This window comes from Pristiophorus japonicus, chromosome 12 (genome assembly GCF_044704955.1).
Source record: "Pristiophorus japonicus isolate sPriJap1 chromosome 12, sPriJap1.hap1, whole genome shotgun sequence".
In the NCBI taxonomy this organism is placed as follows: Eukaryota; Metazoa; Chordata; class Chondrichthyes; family Pristiophoridae; genus Pristiophorus; species Pristiophorus japonicus.
The window spans coordinates 39,984,927-40,009,784 of NC_091988.1; the positions used below are offsets into that span (position 1 = coordinate 39,984,927).

Genomic DNA, 24,858 nt, shown 5'->3' on the forward strand with positions numbered 1-24,858 from the left:
AGAGCATAGACTGTTCTCGCCACTTAACTACATTGTCACTGCAATGTTAATATAAGAACATATGAAATAGGAGGAGTAGGCCATTTGAACCTGCTCCGCCATTCAATAAGATCATGGCTGATCTTCTATCTCAACTCCACCTTCCTGCACTATCCCCATATCCCTTGATTCCCTTAGTATCCAAAAATCTATCGATCTGTCTTGAATAAACACAATGACTGTGCATCCACAGCTCTCTGGGATGGAGAAGTCCAAGATTCACAACCCTTTGAGTAAAGACATTTTTCCAAATCTCAGTCCTAAATGACCCTTATTCTGAGTGTGACTCCCAGTTCTAGACTCCCCAGCCAGGGGAAACATCCTCCCTGCATCTACCCTGTCAAGCCCCTTAAGAATTTTGTGTGTTTCAATGAGATCACCCTAACCTTCCTTTGACTCACTTAAATGGTCATTGAACACATCCAAATGGTAAAAACAATTAGCAGGTACGACTGGTCAACAAAATAACAAGATATCGAAACAGAATAGTCCTAGAAAAGACAGCACTTTTCAGATACCACAGGTGGCCACTGACATGCTACTGTATATGCATTATAGAATTTGCTGTTCAATATTCAAGGGAAATGCTTTTGTCCAAGGCCAGATGCTATTTTAAAGGATTTTATAGGTACAAGGATCAGGCATTTTGATATACCAGTTAGTTACGGTTTTGATCTGGCTGTAATAGACACTAAGGCAAGACATTACTATATTAGGTCGGAGTACCTGTTTATCTTCAAGAAAAACTGCAACCATTGGGCTTTCAGGCAGTGCTCACCAGCACTTAAATCAACTGAGCAGCATTTGGTTCAGGGGCATTTTAAACAGATGAGTATTAAACTGCTTAAAATCTCTGAATGCTCCTCAGCTCTATGTTACACTCACATGAAAATTTTAGACTCTGTTTGAGTCAATACAAAGACATGCAAGCGACTGAGTTTGAACATTTTCCCATTTGTTCTGTAGATTATATTCACTCCAGCAGGGAGCTCATTGAGGGCGAGATGGAGCATTGTAGCAATGAAAATGGAGAAGCGCGTTGGTGCAATGACACAGCCTTGCTTGACCCCGGTGCACACGTGTATTGGGTCTGTGGTGGATCGGTTGGTCAGGATCACGGCTTGTCTGTCATCGTGAAGCTGGCGGAGGATGGTGACAAATATTTGAGGGCTGATGAATTTGAGTAGTACACTCCATACTCCATGGCCCTTACGGCTAAAGGGATCAAGGGGTATGGAGAGAAAGCAGGAAAGGGGTACTGAGGTGAATCATGTTCAGCCATGATCTTATTGAATGGCGGTGCAGGCTCGAAGGGCTGAATGGCCTACTCCTGCACCTATTTTCTATGTTTCTATGTTTCTAAGACCAGAACTAACCAAGAAACAAATTCAAATATCATGGTTAATACAAACCATACAAGCATACAAACTTGAATTGTAGTTTACTCTTTGCTTCTGATTTCAAAACTCTTAGTTGATTGCACAAGTTTAAACAAATACGCTGGCTCTAATAATAACCAAAGAAGCCGGAAACACTCAGCAGTTCAGGTAGCACCTGTGAAGGAAACAGACATGTTAATATTTTGTGTGGAGACCCTTCATCATTCTCATTCTTCCAATACCACAGATCTATAAATTGGTCTTTCAATAACCAGAGATGACATGTCACTAAAGCAGGATTGGAATCAGTATTTTCATTGGCCTGCTGAATTCCCAACAGCTTACCTCTCTCCAGAACTTGATTAGTGTCCACAGCTGTTACTTGACTAGTTAAGTGGCTGTTGTAAAATGAACATTATTGTCGAAAGCACTGATTAGAACCCACATAGAACAAATTCAGCCAGCAGAAAATTGAACTAATTAGCATTTCTATTACTCAAAATAAACAAACATGACAAAATTAACAGCCCATTTCGTTACGAAAGCAAAAAAATGCTGAATTTGAAATCAAGCTTCTTGGAGGCAGCTCTAGCTATGGAGGAGATGTGAGAGTGCTGTTTGAGGTCAGAGGAAATAGTGACATCGTGAATGGTGATAAATGGAGAACGACTAGGCCAGAGATGGTAGCTGCTGGTGAAACTTGCAAGAGACATGGAAAAATTGTCTTTCAAGAATTGGCAAACTATGATTTTCATTATCCCATTAAAGGACTTAGAAGTTAATCCAGATGTATTGATTCAGCTATTGTACTGTGTGACATTATGAGCACTGAGGGCACAGTCAATTTGAAGAAAAAGGAAAATGACTTGCCTTTATATAGCGCCTTTCATGACAACCGGACTTCTCAAAGTGCTTTAGAAATGTAGTCACTGTTGTGATGTAGCAAGCGTGGCAGCCAATGTGCGCACAGCAAGCTCTCACAAAACGCAATATGATAATGAGCAGATAATCTGTTTTTGTAATGTTTATTGAGGGTTTTGTAATGTTTATTGATTGACCAAGACACCAGGGATAACTCCCCTGCTCTTCTTCGAAATAGTGCTATGCTTTAACGTCTCATCCGAAAGATGGCAACTCCGACAGTGCAGCACTTCCTCAGCACAGCACTGAAGTAGTGTCAGCCTAGATTTATGTGCTCAAGTCTCTGGAGTGGGACTTGAACCTATTGTGTTTCTAACACAGATGAGACTGCACACAGGGAGGTTAAAGTAACAGTGACCTCAGTCTTTATTAAGACACTCCAGAGTGAGGAACAGGCCTTAGGGGCTGGCTTATACACAATGCTCCCAAAGGATGCTGGGATCCCTTGGGACTTCGGGGGGTGCGCTCCCTGGTGGCAGAACATGTCCGTGCATGCTTTACAGATGCACAACATCACTTCCCCCCGCCAAAGTCAAAGTGAAAACTATTTACAAGGTGAGGCGGTCGGGAGCCTTTCTTTCCCTGATAGACCGCCTCGGTACAAATGTCTGTTCTGGTGTGTTAGCTGTGCCCTCGCTGGGCTGGCATGTTTTTGGCCCTGCAGGGCTGCTAGATGAGCCTGGCCTTGCTGGACTGTTGGGCGTGATGGGTTCAATTTCCTGGTCCGGGGTGGTGTCGTTGATCCTTTGGGTGTGTGTTGTGGGCTCGAAAAAGGTGGTGTCTGCTGTGGGTTGTTCAGGGCAGTCTGTGAACCGCAGCCTCGTTTGGTCCAGGTGCTTTCTGCAAATTTGTCCATTGTCCAGTTTGACTACAAACACCCTACTCCCTTCTTTAGCTATTACCATGCCCACGATCCACTTGGGACCATGTCCATAGTGTAGCACATACACAGGGTCATTCAGATCAATTTCCCGTGGCACAGTGGCGCGACCATCGTTTACATTTTGTTGCTGCCGCCTGCTCTCTACCTGATCATGCAGGTTGGGGTGAACCAGCGAGAGTCTGGTTTTAAGTGTCCTTTTCATGAGTAGTTCAGCCGGGGGCACCCCTGTGAGCGAGTGGCCTTGTGCAGTAGCTGAGCAGTACTCGGGACAGCGGGTTTGGAGTGAGCCTTCGGTGACTCATTTAAGGCTCTGTTTGATTGTTTGTACTACCCGCTCTGCCTGCCCATTGGAGGCTGGTTTAAATGGGGCCGAGGTGACATGTTTGATTCTTTTAATTCAGCACTGGTGAAACATGGCCCGTTGTCATTGACCAGTATGTCAGGCAGGCCGTGGGTGGCAAACATAGCCCGCAGGCTTTCAATGGTGGCGGTGCTTCCCGACATTATTTCACATTCAATCCATTTTGAAAAAGCATCCACCGCCACCAGGAACATTTTACCGAGAAACGGGCCCGCATAGTCGACATGAATCCTTGACCATGGTCTGCAGGGCCAGGACCACAAACTTAGTGGTGCCTCTCTGGGCACGTTGCTCAACTGAGCACACATGCTGCATTGCCGTACACAGGACTCTAAGTCAGAGTTGATACCGGGCCACTACAGGTGGGATCTGGCTATCGCTTTCATCATTACTATACCCGGGTGTGTGCTGTGGAGATCCGAGATGAATGTCTCCCTGCCCTTTTTGGGTAGCACTACACAGTTACCCCACAACAGGCAGTCTGCCTGAATGGACATCTCATCCTTTCGCCGCTGGAATGGCTTGATTAGTGCTTGCATTTCAACGGGGATGCTGGCCCAGCTCCCATGCAGCACACAGTTTTTTCCTCGGGACAGCAGGGGATCTTGGCTAGTCCAAGTCCTAATCTGGCGGGCCGTGACAGGTGATTGATCATTTTCAAACACTTCCATGACCATCAACAAGTCTGCGGGCTGCACCACCATCAACAAGTATTGCAGGCTACGCTATTTCCACCCCCATGGTGGGCAATGGTAGCCGACTGAGAGCATCTGCACAGTTCTCGGTGCCTGGCCTGTGGCGGATGGTATAGTTATACGCTGATAGCACGAGTGCCCACCTTTGTATGCAGGCTGAGGCATTAGTATTTATCCCCTTGTTTTCAGCGAACAGGGACATGAGGGGCTTGTGATCAGTTTCCAGCTCAAATTTGAGGCCAAACAGGTACTGATGCATTTTCTTTACCCCGAACACACACGCTAATGCCTCTTTCTCAATCATGCTGTAGGCCCTCTCAGCCTTAGACAAGCTCCTGGAGGCATAGGCGACAGGTTGCAACTTTCCCACAACGTTAGCTAGTTGTAATACACACCCGACTCCGTACGACGATGTGTCACATGCTAGCACAAGTCTTTTACACGGGTTATACAATACAAGCAGCTTGTTGGAGCTTAAAATGTTTCTGGCTTTTTCAAAAGCAATTACTTGATTTTTTTCCCCATACCCAGTTCTCACCTTTACTCAATAACACATGTAGGGGCTCTAAGAGGGTGCTTAACCCCGGTAGGAAGTTACCAAAATAGTTGAGGAGTCCCAGGAATGACCGCAGCTCCGTGATGTTCTGTGGCCTGGGCACGTTCCTGATAGCCTCTGTCTTGGCGTCTGTGGGCCGAATGCCGCCCGCCGCGATCTTTCTCCCCAAAAACTCCACTTCTGTTGCCATGAAGACGCATTTCAACCTCTTCAGCCGCAGCCTTACACGATCCAGTCGCTGGAGGACCTCCTCCAGGTTTTGTAGGTGCTCTGGTGTCCCGACCCGTGACCAATATGTCGTCCTGAAAAACCACCGTGCGTGGTATCGACTTGAGTAGGCTCTCCATGTTTCTCTGGAAGATCGCTGCAGCCGACCGAATTCCAAATGTGCATCTGTTGTAGATGAACAGTCCCTTGTGCATGTTGATGCAGGTGAGGCCCTTCGAAGACTCCTCCAGCTTCTGCATCATGTAGGCTGAAGTCAGGTCGAGCTTGGTGAACGCCTTGCTTCCTGCCAGCATCGCAAATAGGTCATCTGCCTTAGGTAGTGGGTGTTGGTCCTGTAGTGAGAAGCGATTAATAGTTACTTTATAATCGCCGCAAATCCTGACCGTGCCATGACTTTTGAGTACTGGAACAATCGGGCTGGCCCACTCGCTGAATTCCACTGGGGAGATGATGCCCTCGCATTGCAGCCTGTCCAGCTCGATTTCCACTCTCTCCCTCATTATGTGAGGTACTGCTCGCTCCTTGTGGTGAATGGGTCGTGCCTCTGGGACCAAGTGGACCTGCACCTTCGCCCCAGAAAAGTTTCCAATGCCTGGCTCAAAAAGGGAAGGAAATTTGTTAAGAACCTGGGTACATGAGGCATCATCGACATGTGATAGCGCTCTGATATCATCCCAGTTCCAGCGGAATTTGCCCAGCCAGCTCCTTCCAAGCAGTGTGGGGCCATCGTCCGGGACAATCCAGAGTGGCAGTTCATGCACCGTGCCTTTGTAGGTGACCTTGACCATTGCGCTGCCCAGGACAGTGATGAGCTCTTTGGTGTACGTTCTCAGTTTCGTGTGGATGGGGCTCAGGGCTGGTCTGAGTGCCTTGTTGCACCACAATCTCTCAAACATCTTTTTACTCATGATGGATTGGCTCGCGCCAGTGTCCAGTTCCATGGCTATGGGTAAGTCATTCAATTTTACATTCAGCATTATAGGTGGACATTTCGTCGAAAATGTGTGCACCCCATGTACTTCAGCATCTGCCTCCTCTCTGAGGCTCGAAATTGCTTTGATCTACCATGAACCAATCTTCCTCTGCCACGTGGTGGTTAGCAGGTTTTTCAGAGCTTGCAGCTCGTCTGCAAGCTCGTTGGAGGTGCCCCATTGTTCCACGGCTCTTGCAAACATACCCTTTGAAGCGGCATGAATAGCTTGAATAGAAGCCTCCACAACGCCAACAACGTGTGAATTGCCTTGCATTCATCCTTTGTTGGGGACTCTGAGTCATCTGGGTCACCTGAGGCCTGCTGGCAGTTGCAGACTTGTGGTTTCTGCCCTGTACATTTCTGCTCGCAAACACAGTTCCAGTTGATTTAGGAACATTGCTAGCACTTGTGTGCTGAGAGATTTGTTTGGTGTTATCACTGGTGGACATAAACGTCTGTACTATCGCAATGGCCTTACTGAGGGTCGGTGTCTCTGCAGTCAAAAGTTTTCATAGGATGGTCGCGTGGTCAATGCCCAGTACAAAAAAGTATCTGAGCATCTGCTCCAGGTAGCCATCAAACTCACATTGTCCTGCAAGTCACCTTAACTCGGTGACATAGCTCACCACTTCCTGACCTTCAGATCGCTGGCACGTGTAGAACCGATAACTCACCATCAGCACGCTCTCCCTCGGGTTAAGATACCCCCGAACCATTGTACACAGCTCCTCATATGACTTATCTGTGGGTTTCACTGGAGCCAGAAGATTCTTCTTGAAGCTGTAGTTCGGTGCCCCGCAGACCGTGAGGAGGACCGCTCTCCTTTTTGCAGCGCTTCCTTTTCCGTCCAGCTGGTTGGCTATAAAGTACTGGTCTAGCCATTTGACATAGGCTTCCCAGTCCTCACCCCCCGAGGATCTCTCCAGGATGCCCACAGTTTGCTGCATCTTTGTGTTGGATTTGTATACTCGTCGTCAGTTATTGTGTTCCTAACACAGATGAGGCTGCACACAGGGAGGTTAAAGTAAGTGACCTGAGTCTTTATGAAGACACTCCAGATTGAGGAACAGGCCTTAGGGACCAGCTTATATACAGTGCTCCCAAGGGTGCTGCGATCCCTTGGGACTTCAAGGGATGCGCTCCCTGGTGGCGGAACATGGGAGTGCATGCTTTACAGATACACATCACCCACAACCATTGTGACTCAGAGGCGAGTGTGTTACCCACTGAACCACAGCTGACACTAATGAATGTAGAGTAGAATCAACAAAAAAGGTTGAATGCAAGTGAATCATGAATGAGGAGGTAATTAATGACACGGAAGAAGTGGAAGAGAGGCCAAAGCTCTGGAGAACCCTTTAGTTAATGGATTAGAGGGATATAGTATTGGAGTTCAAATAATAGAGGATCATGAAATTCAAATCTGGACATAACAACAGAATAAAATGGATGCGCGATTTCCTCACAGGTGTATGAGAAGTATTAGTGTATCAACGTTTTCTTCTAATATCGCTACAGGTAGTAATGAAAACAAATTGAATTCCCCTGTTTTTAATACTTGTGGTATTAAAGCTTACCCAAACTGGCTGCAAAAAGCAGGCTTATAGACTTAATTATACTGCATTATTCTTGCTTCCAGTTTTAGTGGTAATGTGCAACATGATTAGGACATGCCTCCTACTGGTTTTAATAATACCATGGCACTATAGCATTCTGAACTAATTAACTCAGTTACCAAGCAGCAATAGCAAAAGCAGCTGGCATCTTGGGTTAGCTCCCTGTTGCTGAAGAAATGGACCTAAGGAGGAAGAATAGAGTTGTACATAGTAATTATATACAGTTCCCAGAATAGCAGCAGACCTGCAATTTCAAACTCAGCAAGGAGACTATTCTGAATATGGCAGGAATTGCAGGGACCGGGACACCTTAGAACTTCAGGTTTGGACACAGCTCACTAATACCAGACTGAAAGACTGCCTTTAAAAACAGATCACAGGTAGCAACTGAACAACAGAAGTTTGGAAGGCCACAGACTCCCAAACCCATGATCAAATCCTGCATTATAGCAAAATGATTTGTTTTCGAGGTGAGGAGGTAAATCCAAAAGAATCCTCATGTCACGGACTTTACACCATTAGCCTTGGCTCACTGGAAGAAGATTAGGGGTGATCTGGGAGTCGAGAGAAGTGGTGGCCAAGTAGAGCCGGGTGTTATCAGCATACTTGTGGAAGCTGACCCCATGCCTGCAGATGATGTAATTGGGGGCACTGGGTAAATAAGGAAGAGGAAGGGGGTCAAGGATAGAATATTGCAGGTCTCCAGATGTAACAATGCAGGGGCAAGAAGAGAAACCATTACTGGAAATGCGTTGTTGTGCTTGAATAGATAGAAGTGAAACCACACAAGGGGGCGGATTTTAACTCGGAGTGGGTTTCGGGTAGGCAACCATTCCAGCAACTTGATTTCCCACCAGTCGGATGTCAAGCTGATTTTAACTCCCATGCCTCATTACAACAGTGACTACACTCCAAAAGTACTTCATTGGCTCTAAAGTGCTTTGAGACATACGGTGGTCATGAAAGGCGCTATATAAATACAAGCCTTTTCTTTCTTTAGATGCCACTGGTCCATTTCCTGCCTAGAACAGATGTGAAGAGGATGCAGAATGGTTGATATTTAAGCTGTCACAAAGACTTGATGGCCGTAGACAACTGGCCACGATGTTGTTATAATAACATTAAAAATATTGGGGCCGAAAGTCAGCACCGCCAGAAAGCTGACACACCTACCTTTTTTAAAAAAAATGTTTTTCCGCCAGGAGCATTAAGGCAGCCTTTCCATCGATTTTCGGGACTTTGTACTTTTTCTACCGTTGGTCCAGAAGTCGGTCATAGTGGAGGCGGAAGTGCAGCGGTAAGTCAGGTTGAGGGGCGGAAGTTGGGGCGGGACCAAGTCTCCGCCGCTGTCACTCAGCGCCCGAGTGGTGGTGACATCACAGCGGGTGTGCGTCACCATGCTCACTCCTCTCCGTTAAAGGGGAGAGAATCGGGTATTTTTCATCTTTGGCCACTGGGCCACCAGGGTGGGTTTTGGCCGGGCCAACAGCCTGGCACCCAAGAGGGGGTGCCAGGCTGCCTGTTGGTGGCCCAGTCGAACTCGTGGGCAATATTTTGCCAGTCGATCGGGAAGTGCACCGAAAAAGAAAGCCGTCGGCTGGCACTGCACGGCGGGGCAACGATTTTTTACACTAAATTTTGGTTGCAGTATTCTGGAGGTGCGGGAGAGCAGTGGTGCGTGTTATGATGATGCGTTTGCGGCGATCAGCAGCAGTGGGACGGAAATGGGGACAGGCCAAAAAGTCCGTGACCTGAATTTGGGTCAGGGCGGCCATTGGACTGCAACGTGGCGGCGATTCGATTCCACCGGATGGCTGCCGCAAAACGGCGGTAACAGGTTTTATACGCACCCTGAATTTCGGTCCCATTATGTTGGCCCTGGTGTTAGCTAAGGAAAATAAGAAAATATTTGTGAGGAAAAAATGTTGGTACATTGTTGTGTGGAATTATTATAATAGCAACATCCATAGTTAGCTCAAAATGTTTTACCTTTTTTTAAACAGTAAATCAAAAACAATTGGGCTTCCCTGTATATTTATACTTTCCTACTGATATATCAGTTGGAAAAAATCTCAAATGTAACAAATTGAACATTGGTACCAAGGCTGGTTTGTTCCTTCTTGCTCTTTCTATTGATCTGGGAATCACTTAAGTTGCCCATGTTCTTAAACTTCCTGATTGCCATTTTAAGGCATAATCACATAAAATGTGCATCTGCAGTGTCACTGCATGTTGGCCAGCATTTGTTGACATAACACCTTTTAGGCAAAATGGTAACTAATACACTGTAGTTAGGGACTAGCTAATACTTTTTATGAGTTGCATGTTGAACACAAAGGATCGCTTTGTAAAATGAACTCATCAACAGTTACCTGAAAAATTAGGTAATCAATCATGATGTTAGTCAAACATACCTACAGGTATAGAGAAATTGTCTGCAATGTAACAAGAATACGGGAGCTGAAGATGGTAACGCTCTTGCAAAGATTAAAAGTTAACTATCAGTGCAAGGTTGAAAACCATTGTAAACCTTATTAATGCCTTAATTAGAATTACTTGTTGAAAAACATCCTAAACATGGCCATAGACTACTTAAAATAAGTGGCATAGCTTCAGAAAATAATGAAAAAGAATGCCAAGGAAAATCTAAAAATGCCATTCTGTGATGTGAAAACATTTGTAAAAGTAAATGACTCTGGGCCTAAATTCCTTCGCGCTCTAAATTGGGTTCAATTTCGGCAGCCCACAGCGACAGCGTGTTGGAATGGAAAGTCCCAAAGGACCAAAGTAAATTGACATTGGGCCTCATCAGAATAAATCAGGTGGGCTGCGGGCTCCAATGCTGAGCCCTGACGCAGCTCACCTGTCATGGCTTTATGGATTCCAGCCCACACCAACACCAGAGGTAAGTCTGGCGGGGGAGGCGATTGGGAGGGGCCAAGGGCAGGCCTGCAGTGACCTGCACTTGTTTCATGGAGCCATCCTTCTGACATCACAAAATACTAAAAAATTTAAAGTATTTGGGCCTTTTTTTGAGCACCCTCCAGCAGAAACTTTAAGGAACTCTGGTTAAGCTGCTCAAAACCCGTAAATACCAGTTTGAGCATGTGATGCGTAAGCTCCGATGAGAGCAAATGAATTTAGGAGCCTGGGTCTGAAATAAGCGCTCATTTTAGGCAGCCACCAGGGAAACCTTAAAAAAAGGCCCCAACAAATGTAGTGACCTGAACTCCCGTGCAGGTCCTTACTAAAGTGGTTATTGTTGCTCCTATTTTAGGCCCATAAAACGGGTGCAATGATGATAAATTTATACCCAGATGGTACCTCATACTTCGATTTTAACACATTTTTTTAAGGCCCGTTAGAGGCGGTAATGGGGTGATAAAGACTTTCCGCCCGGGGGCAGGCAGATGGAGTGACCCGTCCACAATTGTCCTTGGGCAGGGGACGGCAGAAACAGGTTTCCACCACACCCCATCTTTCCTGCCCCCCGACCCCTTACCGCTAAACGCTGATCCCTTTTGTGCCCATCGGGAAGAATTGCCCCGTGGAGCGTGGTCGGTGCTGGTCAGCTCGGGGTGCCAAGCTGCTGTTGCGGCCGCCCTTAAATGAGCGGATGTACCGCCATGGCTGCCATTTTGTTTAATTGTTGGCCGACTCCTGATTTGGCTTGACCGTGGCGGCCCTGGGTTCAGCTGGGCCGCCAACAGGCAGCCTGGCCCGGCCGAACCCCTCCCTGGTGGCCCAGTGGGCACCATGGAGGCCTCACTAGGCCTCGCAGCGTCCCTCCCCTTAAGTGAAGGGGCTGGATATTGCAACACATCAGCGCTGTACGGACCTGCTCAGTGTGGCGCTAAATGGCATCATAAGAACATAAGAAATAGGAGCAGGAGTAGGCTAGTGGGGGGGGGGGGGGGGGTGGGGAGGTGCTGGGGTGGGTGATCAGCCATGATCTTGTTGAATGGCGGTGCAGGCTCGAAGGGCCGAATGGCCTACTCCTGCACCTATTTTCTATGTTTCTATACGGCCCCTTGAGTCTGCTCCGCAATTCAATACGATCATGGCTGATCTGATCATGGACTCAGGTCCACTTCCCCGCCCGCTCCCCATAACCCCCTATCCCCTTATCGTTTAAGAAACTGTCTATTTCTGTCTTAAATTTCTTCAAATGTCCCAGCTTCCACAGCTCTCTGAGACAGTGAATTCCACAGATTCACAACCCGGAGAGAAGAAATTTCTCCTCAGAGCGGCCCCAAATGGGCGGTCCCTTATTCTAAGATCATGCCCTCTAGTTCTAGTCTCCCCTATCAGTGGAAACATCCTCTCTGCATCCACCCTGTCAAGCCCCCTCATAATCTTATACATTTCGATAAGATCACCTGAATTCCAATGAATAGAGGCCGAACCTACTCAACCTTTCCTCATAAGTCAACCCCCCCTCATCTCCGGAATCAACCTAGTGAACCTTCTCTGAACTGCCTCCAAAGCAAGAATATCCTTTCATAAATATGGAAACCAAAACTGCACGCAGTATTCCAGATGTGACCTCACCAATACACTGTATAACTGTAGCAAGACTTTCCTGCTTTTATACTCCATCCCCTTTGCAATAAGGCCAAGATTCCATTGGCCTTCCTGATCACTTGCTGTACCTGCATACTATGCTTTTGTGTGTTTCATGCACAAGTACCCCCAGGTCCCTCTGTACTGCAGCACTTTGCAATCTTTCTCCATTTAAATAATAACTTGCCCTTTGATTTTTTCTGCCAAAGTGCATGACCTCACACTTTCCAACATTATACTCCAGCTGCCAAATTTTTGCCCACTCACTTAGCCTGTCTCTGTCCTTTTGCAGATTGTTGTGTGTTCTCCTCACACATTGCTTTTCCTCCCATCTTTGTATCGTCAGCAAACTTGGCTACGTTACATTCGCATTGCCTGCCTTCTGCTCGCTCCCGACTCTGACCTGCCCGGCTGCCGACTGTCCCGCCCGGCTCCCGGCTGTCCCGTCCGGCTCCCGACTCTGCTCCGCCCCGCTCCCGACTCCGACCCGCCCCAGACTCTACTCCGCCCTGCTCCCGACTCTGACCTGCCTCGCTCCCACCTTTAACAGCGCCTGTGCGTGCCGGGAAGCTTCCCAAAAAAACAAAGTCCCGAATATCGCTCCATTCTCCGACTATCTCTACGGGCACTAAATCTTCAGTTAATTCAAATTATCCACCCCAAACGGGATGGCAGGAAATTTCGGCCTCTTAGAGTTCTGCCTTTTGTTATGGTGCCTTTACACCCGAAACTGGAAGAACGCCCAATGCTCATAGTCTGAATAGCTTTTTGTATTACATAACTAATATTTTGTAGTACTGGTTACCTGACAGGTAAGACATGCTTGAAAACCTGTCCTAGATCTCTAAAAGTAAGAGATTCTTTATATTTGCATTCTTATCACTTATTATACAAAAGGATAAAAAATGTTTTGTGGGTATCAGCAGTAATATAAGGTATTTAGTATGTACAAATATTATGCAAATTGAGCTGTAAATTACTCAAAGTTTACAGGTAGAAATCAGTGAGATGTCATTACTGAAGTATCTGGTTTCAGCGGGAGTTGGGCAGGGCAGGAGGCCGATGGAAATCGAATTCGTATGGTGGAAATGAGGTGGAAGATGCATGTGAGAGAAAGAAAGACTTGGATTTATATACCACCTTTCACGACCACTGGACATCTCAAAGCGCTTTACAGCCAATTAGGTACTTTTTGGAGTGTAGTCACTGTTGTAATGTAGGAAACGCAACAGCCAATTTGCTCACAAACAAACTCCCACAAACAGCAATGACCAGATAATCTGTTTATTTATTATGTTGATTAAGGGATAAATATTGGCCAGGACACTGGGGATAACTCCCCTGCTCTTCTTCGAAATAGTGCCATGGGATCTTTTACGTCCACTTGAGAGAGCAAACGGGGCCTCGGTTTAACATCGCATCCAAAAGACAGCACCTCCGACAGTGCACCCTCAGCACTGCACTGGACTGTCAGCCTAGATTTTGTGCTCAAGTTCCTGGAATGGGACTTGAACCCAAAACCTTCTGACTCAGAGGCAAGGCTGCTACCCACTGAGCCACAGCTGGGAGAGAACTTATGACCAGAATAGGGGATTCCCTTCAAATCTCTTGAATCCAACAGGAATGCGGTGTCTGAGGTAACATGTGAAGTGCATCAGGAGCATGTCCAGACAAAAAGACCTGCTTCTGGTTACCTCATTCACTGCGGGACACTGCAATAATGGCAGGAAATGATTTAGCCTTATTTAGAAACAAAAACTAGTATGGTGGGAAAAAGGCGGTTAGCAGTTCGTTGAACAAGTCTTGGGCTCACGGCAACGCTGCATGGACCAAGATTTCTCCAGGCAGTTGGAGACAAGGAGCAGTTAACTGAGCAGCTGGTAGAGAACTGAAAGGAAAATAAAAAAAAATGAGTGGGGACGTTGTAGGAAAGGTGAAGACAGAAAAAGACGCAAATAGTTGGAAAGAAGCAAGAGATAATATAAAAAAGGAAAGGACTGGGGGAAAGTTTATTTTGAAAAACTTAAAGGTGGAATGGGAAAGAAGGAGAAAGAGTTGAATGTGAAAATTGTACGAGGAATAGGAAAACAGAAAAGGAACATAAGTACTTCACTGAATAAGGAGAGAAAAAAAGACAAGAAAAATGAAACCTTAAAACAAAGCTTGAGATGTTCCCAAAGGGAAAATGTCAGAGGAAGATCAACATTGAGGAGCATACTAAACAAGAATTGATAAGATTGAAACCAAGATTTGCAAGGGGTAGAGATTAGTATGTATTGCACTGGGTTTTCAAGGTGGCTGGCTAAAACAGGATTCCTCTGGACAACGTGCCTGTGATGAGTGGAGCAGGTGAAGGATTCTTCAGCCGCTGCTGCAGCCACCACCAAAAGGTACATTATAAAAAAATAATGTTTTTAAAACCCTTCCTGTGGAGTCAGAAGGAGCAGGAGTGCTCCCCCTATTCCACGTGTGTCTCAATGGCCCCACCCCGTTGGCTACAGCAACCTCCAGAACATGCCTTCAGGTCCACTGCCAGCTACATTCATCACCTTCGATGCACGAGCTGTCAGTGGAGGCACGGCAGGTGCCGGCAGCTGGCACATACAACGTTAATGAGGCCCGAGGACCACTATCAGGACGGCCTCCTGGTTACAGCCTGCACAGTCTGGGCCCAAAAACAGACCCAGATGATTTTCTACCCCCAAAGCATTCAGCGGCAAGAAGAACATAATTGTACTATTTAAGTGCTTAGTTCAGTGGAAACTGTGCAGAACTCAGAGTTGGAAACCTGAGACAGAAGGAGACAGAAGCCAATCTGATATCATCAGGAAGCACTACCTTTGGCTTAATTTTCAGAAACTAGAGATCTATGAGAATAAATCAAAAGTATAACTGTTCAAAGACGAGAAGCCAGGTGAAGAAATCTCTGAAGAAATTGCGCTAAAGAGAAATGAAGGTGTGATATAGGAAATATAAAACTCTGAAAATAATCTGTAGAATTTAATCTTAAATGTTGTTTTCAGTGAACATAAAACTTTTAAAAAATCTACACGCTAGGAGAATTAAAACAAGGGAGCTCAAAAGACTACTCCTGCTCCTATTTTTAATGTTCTTATATTATATAAAAGTACCTAATTTTATTCTGGCAATTCTATATATTTTTTACAAAATTGGTAATTTTAAAATAAAACTAATGCTCACGTGAAAAAATCTTCTGGTTTAGTGGTTGATTATTTTGTGCATTTGTATATAAGACTGGCATATTCATCTGTGTGATTCTATATTTCATTCACTACTTTCCACATCTTTTGGAAGGTTCATGGAATTGTGCGCTGTCTTCAAGAGAGAATATGCCATTTTCTCTGCTAATGGAGCTTCGAGTATCATGAGATTACAAGGATAGGATACATCATCCAAGTCATAAATCTTGTGGGTTTATCTCAGCACCTCCTCTAATATGCTAGTCTATTGACATACTTCTCCATAGATGATTATTTATCCTTTAAGATAATAATAACTTTTATTTATATAGCGCCTTTAACATAGTAAAATGTCCCAAGGCGCTTCACAACAGTTTTACAGACAAACAGATAAATTTGACACTGAGCCACAGAAGAAATTAAGGCAGATGATCAAAAGCTTGTTTAAAGAGGTAGGTTTTAACGAGCGTCTTAAAGGAGGAAAGAGAGGTAGAGAAGCAGAGAGGGAGTTCTAGAGCTTGGGGCCCAGGCAGCTGAAGGCACGTCCGCCAATGGTTGAGCAGTTGTAATGAGGGATGTTCAAGAGGCCAGAATTTGAGGAGCGCAGACATCTTGCGGGATTGTGAGACTGAAAAAGATTACAGAGATAGGGAGGGGCAAGTCCATGGAGTGATTTGTAAACAAGGATGAGAATTTTGAAATTAAGGCATTGTTTAACTGGGAGGCAATGTAGGTCAGAAAGCACAGGGTGATGGGTGATCTTGACTTAGTACACGAGCTGCTGAGTTTTGGATTACTTCAAGTTTACATGGTGTGGAATGTGGAAGACCGGCCAGGAGTGAGTTGGAGTAGTCAAGTCTAGAGGTAACAAAGACATGAATGAGGGTTTCAGCAGCAGACGAGCTGAGGCAGGGCAGAGGCAATGTTACGGAGCTGGAAAAAGGCAGTTTTACTTATGCTGCGGATATGTGGCTGGAAACTAATTTCAGGTTCAAATATGACACCTAGGTTGCGAACAGTCTTGTTCACCCTCAGATTGATACTAGGGAGAGGGATGGAGTCAGTGGTTAGGGAACGCAGTTTGTGGCAGGGACCAAAGATAATGGCTTCGGTCTTCTCAATATTTAATTGGAGAAAATTTCTGCTCATCCAGTTTTGGCTGTCAGACAAGCAGTCTGAAAATTTAGATACCAAGCAGGGGTCGACAGAAGTGGTGGAGAGGTAGAACTGGGTGTCGTCTGCGTACATGTGGAAACTGACTCCGTGTTTTCGGATGCTGTCGCCAAGGGGTAGCATTTAGATGAGAAATAAGATGGGACTAAGGACAGGTCCTTGGGGGACATCACTTCATCGACCCAAAACATTAACTGTTTTTGTCTCCACAGATGCTACCTGACCTGCTGAAATTTCTAGCATTCTCTGTTTTTATTTCAGATTCCAGCATCCGCAGTATTTTTCTTTTGAAACATAGGATCTGGTTTGCCTGTGATTAAATAGCCTGATGACACTCATTGTATAGATTCACACATGTAGAATGATACCAAACGATTGCCATCACATGAGGAACTGTATGTTAGAATGAGTCACCGCTGTAAAAAGGGGGAAAGGGATTGGTCATTAAAAGAAAAAAAAAAATCATAGCTTATAACTAGACAATACCTTTGTGTCTACCATGGCTCAAAGGTAGCACTGTTGCCTTTATGTCAGAAAGTTGTGGGATCAATTTCCACTCCAGGCTAACACTTCAATGAAGTACTGAGGGAGTACTGCACTGTTGGAGGTGCAGCTCTTCAGATGAGAGGTTAAACCAAGGCTCGTCTGCCCTCTCAGGTGGACGTAAAAGATTCCATGGCGTCTCGACCAGTACTTCGTGTCCAACGAACTGGACACGGCTGAGACGGTGCTCACCTATGCACCCTGGGCAAGAAGGGGAGTTTTACCCAGTGTCTTGGCCAATAATCATCCCTCAGCCAACATCACTAAAGCAGGTTATTTGGGCATTTATTTCATCGCTGTTTGTGGGAGCTTGCTGTGCACAAATTGGCTGCTGCTTTCCCTACATTACAGCAGTAACTTCAAAAGTACTTCATTGGCTGTGAAGCACTTTGAGACGTCCCGAGCTCGTGGAAGGTGCTGTATAAATGCAAGTTCTTTTTTTCTTGTCAATCACAGCTGCAGGAGCTTGAGCCAGGAGTGAAATATGTACAACCAGAAGGGAGCTGTTGGAAACCATTACAATGAACTAATTGTGTATGATAGTTTGTGTATAAATAACATAAACCCATAGTTAAATCCACACCTTGCACTACAGAATTGTTATGTATACAAAACTCAACAATGAGTAAGACTTGCCACCAGGGGGCACACCTGTGGGAGACCTAAAGGTCACCTATGCACACTGGGTAAGCAGGTATAAAAGGCAATCCACCATGCTGCTTCCTTACTTGAGTTACAATAAAGAGATCAAAGTCACAATGGTTTGAGCTTACAACACAGTCTTGTGGAGTTATTCTGAAATTAACAACTGGCAATGGTATTCTTGAGAGATTTGTTGAGGGTGATGATTGGGAAGCCTTTGTTGAGCGTCTCGACCAGTACTTCGTGGCCAATGAGCTGGACACAGCTGAGACGGCGGTCAAGCGCAGGGCAATTCTCCTTACCGTATGTGGGTCTTCGATATATGGCCTCGTCAAAAATCTGCTGGCACCGGTCAAACCAACGGACAAGATTTACACAGAGCTGTGCATGGTGGTTCGGGAACACCTCAAGCCAAAGGAGAGCATCCTAATGGCCAGGTATTGCTTTTATACGCGCCATCGCTCTGAGGGCCAGAATGTGAGGAGTTATGTTGCCGACCTAAGACGCCTTGCGGGACAGTGCGAATTTGCCGGATCTTTAAGGGAAATGTTGCGGGACTTTTTCGTGCTCGGCCACGAGGTCATTCTTCGCAAACTGCTGTCTGTCAAATCCCTAGATCTGAGCAAGGCCATCGCAATAGACCAGGCTTTCATATCCACGAGCAGCAACACGAAACAGATATCTTCACAGCATCGAAGCGCACCGACAAGTACTGTGCATAAAATAATGCCTTCAGCAGGCAGAACTGTACATGGCAGGGCATACACGACCGCAGAGGCCAGGCCTAGGGTGAATGAGTATATCCATTAACACCATGTTGGTGTCATAGAGTCCATCAATGTTGATTCAAGCACTATTATGTGCAAGGGCTGTGGAACAATGGGGCACCTCCAGCGAATGTGCAAACGACCTCTGGCTCACCACGTGGCAGAGTCAGCAGAGGACGACCGATCCAGCGTGGATCACGCTGAACGAGCAGGAGAGGCTACTCAACCGGAGGATGAAGAGGAAGTGCATGGGGTACACACCTTCACCACCAAAAGCCCTCCGATAATGTTAAAAGTTACACTTAACAGCATTCCAGTCTCCATGAAATTGGACACGAGGGTGAGTCAATCAATCATGAGCCAGAAGGCTTTTGAGAAACTGTGGGGCAACAAGGCACAGAGGCCAAAACTGAGCTCAATTCACACAACGTTGCGCACTAACACCAAAGAACTCATACCTGTTTATCGGCAGTGCGGCAGTGAAAGTATCGTACGACGGAATGGTGCATGATTTACCACAATGGATTGTATCAGGCGATGGCTCAACGCTGTTCGGCAGAAGTTGGCTAGGAAAGATCCGATGGAACTGGGACGACATCAAAGCACTGTCTTCAGTGGATGACGCCTCATCCACCCGGGTGCTAAACAAATTCCCGGTGTTATTTGTGCCAGGCATTGGCAACTTCACAGACACCAAGGTGCAGACCCATCGTGTTCCTGGGGCATGGTCCGTTCATCAAGGCTCGAGCAGTCCCATATATGATGAGAGAGAAAATCGAGATCGAGCTGGACAGACTTCAACGAGAGGGAATCATATCACCAGTCGAGTTCAATGAGTGGGCCAGTCCAATTGTGCTGGTGCTAAAGAGCGATGGGATGGTCAGAATCTGCAGGGACTACAAGGTACCGATCAACTGAGTCTCGTTACAAGACCCACTACCTAAAGTGGAGGACCTATTCGAACGCTAGCAGGGGGAAAGTCGTTCACCAAGCTAGATCTAACCTCTGCTTACATGACACAGGAGCTAGCTGAACTGTCAAAGAAATTGACATGCATCAACACGCACAGAGGACTGTTCATATACCACAGATGCCCCTTTGGGATTCACTCGGCTGCGGCCATCTTCCAGAGGAACATGGAGAGCCTGCTGAAATCGGTTCCATGTTCCAAGACGACATCTTGATCACTGTTCGCAACACCACCGAACACTTGCACAACCTGGAAGAGGTTCTAAAGTGACTGGACAAAGTGGGACTCAGGCTAAAACGCTCTAAGTGTGTTTTCCTGGCGCCAGAGGTCGAATTTCTGGGGAGAAAGATTGCGGCAGACGGCATCAGACCCACGGACTCCACTGGAGGCCATCAAGAATGCACCCAGACCACAGAATGTGACGGAGCTGTGCTCGTTCCTGGGACTCCTCAACTATTTTGGTACTTTCTATCGGGGTTGAGCACTTTGCTGGAACCCTTGCATGTGTTGCTATGCAAAGGTGACAACTGGGTTTGGGGTAAATCTCAAGAGACAGCCTTTAATAAGGCCAGAAACCTGCTATGCTCTAACAAGTTACTTGTATTGTATGACCCATGTAAACCTTTAGTACTAGCTTGTGATGTGTCGTCATATGGGGTCGGTTGTGTGTTACAGCAAGCAAATGGGTCAGGCAAACTGCAACCGGTTGCATATGCGTCCAGAAGTTTATCCAAGGCTGAAAGAGCCTGCAGTATGGTTGAGAAAGAAGTGTTAGCATGTGTATACGGGGTTAAGAAAATGCACCAATATCTATTTGGTCTCTGGTTTGAGCTTGAAACCCCGACCACAAACTGCTTACTTCACTGCTCTCAGAAAGCAAAGGTATCAACACTAATGCTTCATCCCGCATCCAAAGATGGGCACTAACATTGTCTGCATATGGCTATGTAATCGGCCACAGACCAGGCACCGAGCACTGCGCTGATGTCCTCAGTCGGCTACCATTGCCCACCACCGGGGTGGAAATCGCGCAACTCGCAGACTTGCTTCTGGTAATGGCTTTTGAGAACGAGAGGCCACCAGTCACAGTTCACCAGATCAGGACCTGGACTAGGCAAGACCCTGTGCTATCACTAGTAAAAAGCTGCATCCTTAATGGGAGTTGGTCGGCAGTTCCCGGGGAAATGCAAGATGAAATTAAGCCGTTCCACCAATGTAAGGATGAATTGTCCATCCAATCGGATTGTCTCCTATGGGGTAATTCCGTGGTTTTGCCAAAAAAAGGCAGGGAAACGTTTATAAGCGACCTACACAGTACCCACCCAGGCATAGTCATGATGAAGGCTATCGCCAGGTCGCACGTTTGGTGACCCGGCATTGACTCCGAATTGGAGTTATGCGTACACCAATGCAACACTTGCTCACAGTTGAGCAACGCACCCAGGGAGGCCCCACTGAGCCTGTGGTCATGGCCCTCCAAACCGTGGTCCAGGGTCCACGTAGATATTGCTGGCTCTTTTCTAGGAAAAATGTTTCTAGTAGCAGTGGACGCTTACTCTAAATGGATTGAATGTATAATAATGTCATCATGTATGTCCACTGCCACCATCGAAAGCCTCCGGGCCATGTTCGCCCCCCATGGTTTGCCCGACGTCCTTGTTAGTGACAATGGACCGTGGTTCACCAACTCGGAATTCAACGAGTTCATGACCCGCAATGGCATTAAACATGTCATATGTCTGCCCCATTTGAGCCCACATCCAATGGTCAAGCGGAACGAGCAGTCCAAACCATCAAGCAGAGCTTGAAACGCGTAACAGATCGCTCCTTGCAGACCCGGTTATCTCAGGTCCTGCTTAGCAACTGGACGTGCCCTCACTCGCTCACCGGGGCTCCCCCTGCAGAATTGTTAATGAAGAGAGCACTCAAAACTAGGCTCTCCTTAATCCACCCGGATCTCACGTAGAAACCTGGCGGCACTGGCATAACGCATACCACGATCGCGCGGCTGTATCGCATTGAGGTTAATGATCCTGTGTTTGTTCTCAATTAAGGTCATGGTCCCAAATGGATTGCTGGCACTGTTTTAGCCAAGGAGGGGAACAGAGTGTTTGTTGTTAAACTGTTGAATGGCCAAACGTGCAGAAAGCACTTGGATCAGACCAAACTGCGATTCACTGACAACCAAGAACAGTTTGAAGAAGACTTTACCATCTATCATCCAACAACACACACCCAACCAACAATCGACCTTGCTGTCAACCACAAGGATGAACCCACCATGCCCAACAGTCCGATCAGACCAGCCGCGTTGCCGTGCAGTAATGGTCCGACCAACTCACCTATGCCAGGACTTCAACTTAGGCGATCGACCAGGGAACGCATAGCGCCTGATCGCCTCAACCTGTTAATAACTCGTACATAAGACTTTTAGGGGGGGGGGGGGGGGGGGAAGTGATGTTACATCTGCAAACCTCGCCAGTGAATAAGACATGCCACCAGGGGGCACATCTGTGGGAGACCCAAGGGTCACCTGTGCACGCAGGTATAAAAGGCAATCCAACATGCTGCTTCCTCACTTTGGAGTTACATTAAAGAGACCAAGGTCACAATGGTTTGAGCTTACAACACAGTCTTGAGCAGTTATTCTGAACTTAACAAGAATAACCCAATTCTTTGTTCCCACTCCAGCTTTCGTGTGAGACTGAAACACATCAATGAAGCAAAAAGTCAAATGAACAGGCAAAAAATCCAAAGGATGCTAATCTTGTTTGAGCCTCCTAGCCACCCGTCCTTAGGTAGGGAGAAAGAGACTCTATTAATTCCACTGGCAAGGCATTCTGCATCAGCTTGCCTGCTTCTACTGTTCCTTCTTCAACACAATTACTAAAAATAATTATTTGGTGACTATTTGTCTGTCCTGTGCTGCTGTATCTTGTTCCTATAGACTGACATACCTCTGGAGTCATGTTGGGTCACACAGTTTGGGTGCAGTGCTCAGGTTATCAGGATGTGACTCGTCAATAAAAGTAAACTCCTGGTTCCTCCTCAGTCTTCCCGATGAGACCTGACACCTCAGAGGAATGATAGCTGATTCTAAAATTCCACATATCTATGAAAAAATATCAAAAATCAATTCTCACTGGCTAGACATATTAACTGGCTCCTTGGTCTTAAACCTTATTAGCTTTTTTCTTCCATATTCCATCAAGGTATCTACTTCCACCTGCTGCTGTCTGTTTTTCTGTGTTCTAGGCTTCCTGGACTGAGTTTATTTTTAAAACTGCCCACAGTTTAAGGCAAGCTGAATAACTGAGGCCATAATTAAGGGCAGCAGTTTGTCAGTTCTTCAAGGGCATGAATCACATATCTTACAGAGGCTGCAAGATTTCTGAATTCCTTGTTACTTTAATAAAATAATTTTGATAAAGAACACTAATACAGGGACTTGTGCAAGGGTTTCTGATACTAGTCCCCCATTACACACAGTTCTTTGACTTCAGGATTTATAAGAACAAAATGCACACAGCACTGGGTTTTGGCTCAACCTTCGTTTATTGAACATACACATAATTACCTCCCCAGTATAAATCCCTACGATTTATAATCGGAATAACCAAACCTAAAATACAAATCCCTACACAAGGGTAATTTGCATCGACACAATCTGACAGTTAAACCTACCCGTGATTCGACTGTTACATATATTACTCAGACTAAATCACAAAAACCCCTTCTATGATTTGACTGAAATACAATCATCCCTCATCGGTTGTTTCCTGAGGTTGATTGTAGGCCCGGACCGTAGTTACCAGTTTGTGTCCTTTTTGTTGACTGTCCAAAACACACTCCTCCCCTTTTTGAAGTGCTCTTTATACCAAATTCAACTTGCAATATCTTGAAACAGATTTCCTGTTGCCCTCATGTGAACACGAAGGTGGTATTAAATGTGTGAATGTCTCTACACACTTGATGCTAATTGTCCCTTGTTTAGGGTTATTGTCCATGATTACCTTGACCACAGTTTGTCTGTATAAGGTCTTTCTGATAATTCAACTTTCCCAAGGTGATTGCATTTGTAGATGTTGGTTTCTAGGAGCATTCGTATTCAAATGGTTCATGGATCCGGCCCATTGTCTGGGCCTACACTGATACCAGCCTTTCTGGGGCCATGGTCTAAAGTACGGTCTTTTTAATAATGCAACCCCTTAAGGTAAATGAATGTGTGAATGTTCTTGTATCTTTTCCAGACAGAAAACATTCATGTAGCAAACTGTGCCATTGTGGATTGTCCAGTCTCGTGAGAGTTTGTGGTTTTCGGCTGCAATGCCTGAATTTACCTCACTGCCGAGCTCCTTTTGCGAGCTGTACTACAGTTCTGGATTTTTATATTTCATAGTCCAATTTTTACCGTTGCGGGGGAAGGAACGGATCCTACACTTGGCATACTCGTCTTTCATTTCTAGGATCTATGTTTCAATGTAGCCCACTGATGAGGTGGAAGTCTATTCTGGCGTTATAATGATCTTGTCTAAAATAAGCTGGACAGTTTCAACCTAACATAGGCTCAAGTAGTAGGTGCAATTACACAGCACAATAATTCTAAGAAAAATTTTCATAATTCGGCACACATTTTCAATCTCACTCATGTAGTACATTAAACTGAGTAGCATATATATAGAAACTGTGATAATCTTCCCTATCTACTTTCCTGTGTACTTCATTGGCTGTAAAATGCTTTGAGACATCCGGTGGTCATGAAAGGCGCTATATAAATGTAAGTCTTTCTTTTTAAGTTTGAACATGTTGGGTTCTCTGAGGTATTAAGTGTTAACGTTGGCTCAAATATTTATGCTAGTTTGCTCGTCCCATCTATCTTTGCAAATATTCAGGAGTGCTCTAATAATTAAATTGGGAACAACAAAGAGCTTGCAGTTCAATCAAGATTTTCAATAGATTACCAATGTATCTGACCTGCTGTATTAGGAGGCCTGTACATCATTAAACACAATAGTGCTGATTTTCACCTTCAACACTTGGTCATAATGCCATACTTCATCCACCAGCTCCACTCCAACTGTCACCATTGACATATTTATACAAGTCATGACAAAAAAAGTTTTAATTTTATTTTTAATTGATGTGGAGCTAGGAGGAGCAGCCGGCCTGAAATGTTAATCCTCAGGCTCCGGCAGCTTACCATGATTGTTTAGATGGGGCCCAAGGACCAATATCTCACGATCCTTGGGCCTCCATACTCGGTGCTGGGATTGTTCCCTGTGCCCATTTGAAAACTGGCCTGAATGACTTTCTAGGTCACTGTACTCCTTCCTAATATAGTAGAGCACT

The 24,858-nt window shown here is 45.7% G+C and overlaps 1 long non-coding RNA gene across 2 annotated transcripts in view; it reads right to left on the minus strand.

Moving 5' to 3' along the window:
- Positions 1–1,545: 1,545 nt before the first annotated feature.
- LOC139276722 (uncharacterized) overlaps positions 1,546–24,858 on the minus strand; it is a 30,411-nt gene continuing 7,098 nt past the window's right edge. For both annotated transcript variants that reach the window (XR_011595981.1, XR_011595982.1), the window contains exons 2-4: positions 22,467–22,621; positions 9,502–9,539; positions 1,546–1,593 (exon numbers count right to left, since the gene is read on the minus strand). This is a non-coding gene — a long non-coding RNA (uncharacterized lncRNA). The remainder of the gene's footprint in view (positions 1,594–9,501; positions 9,540–22,466; positions 22,622–24,858) is intronic.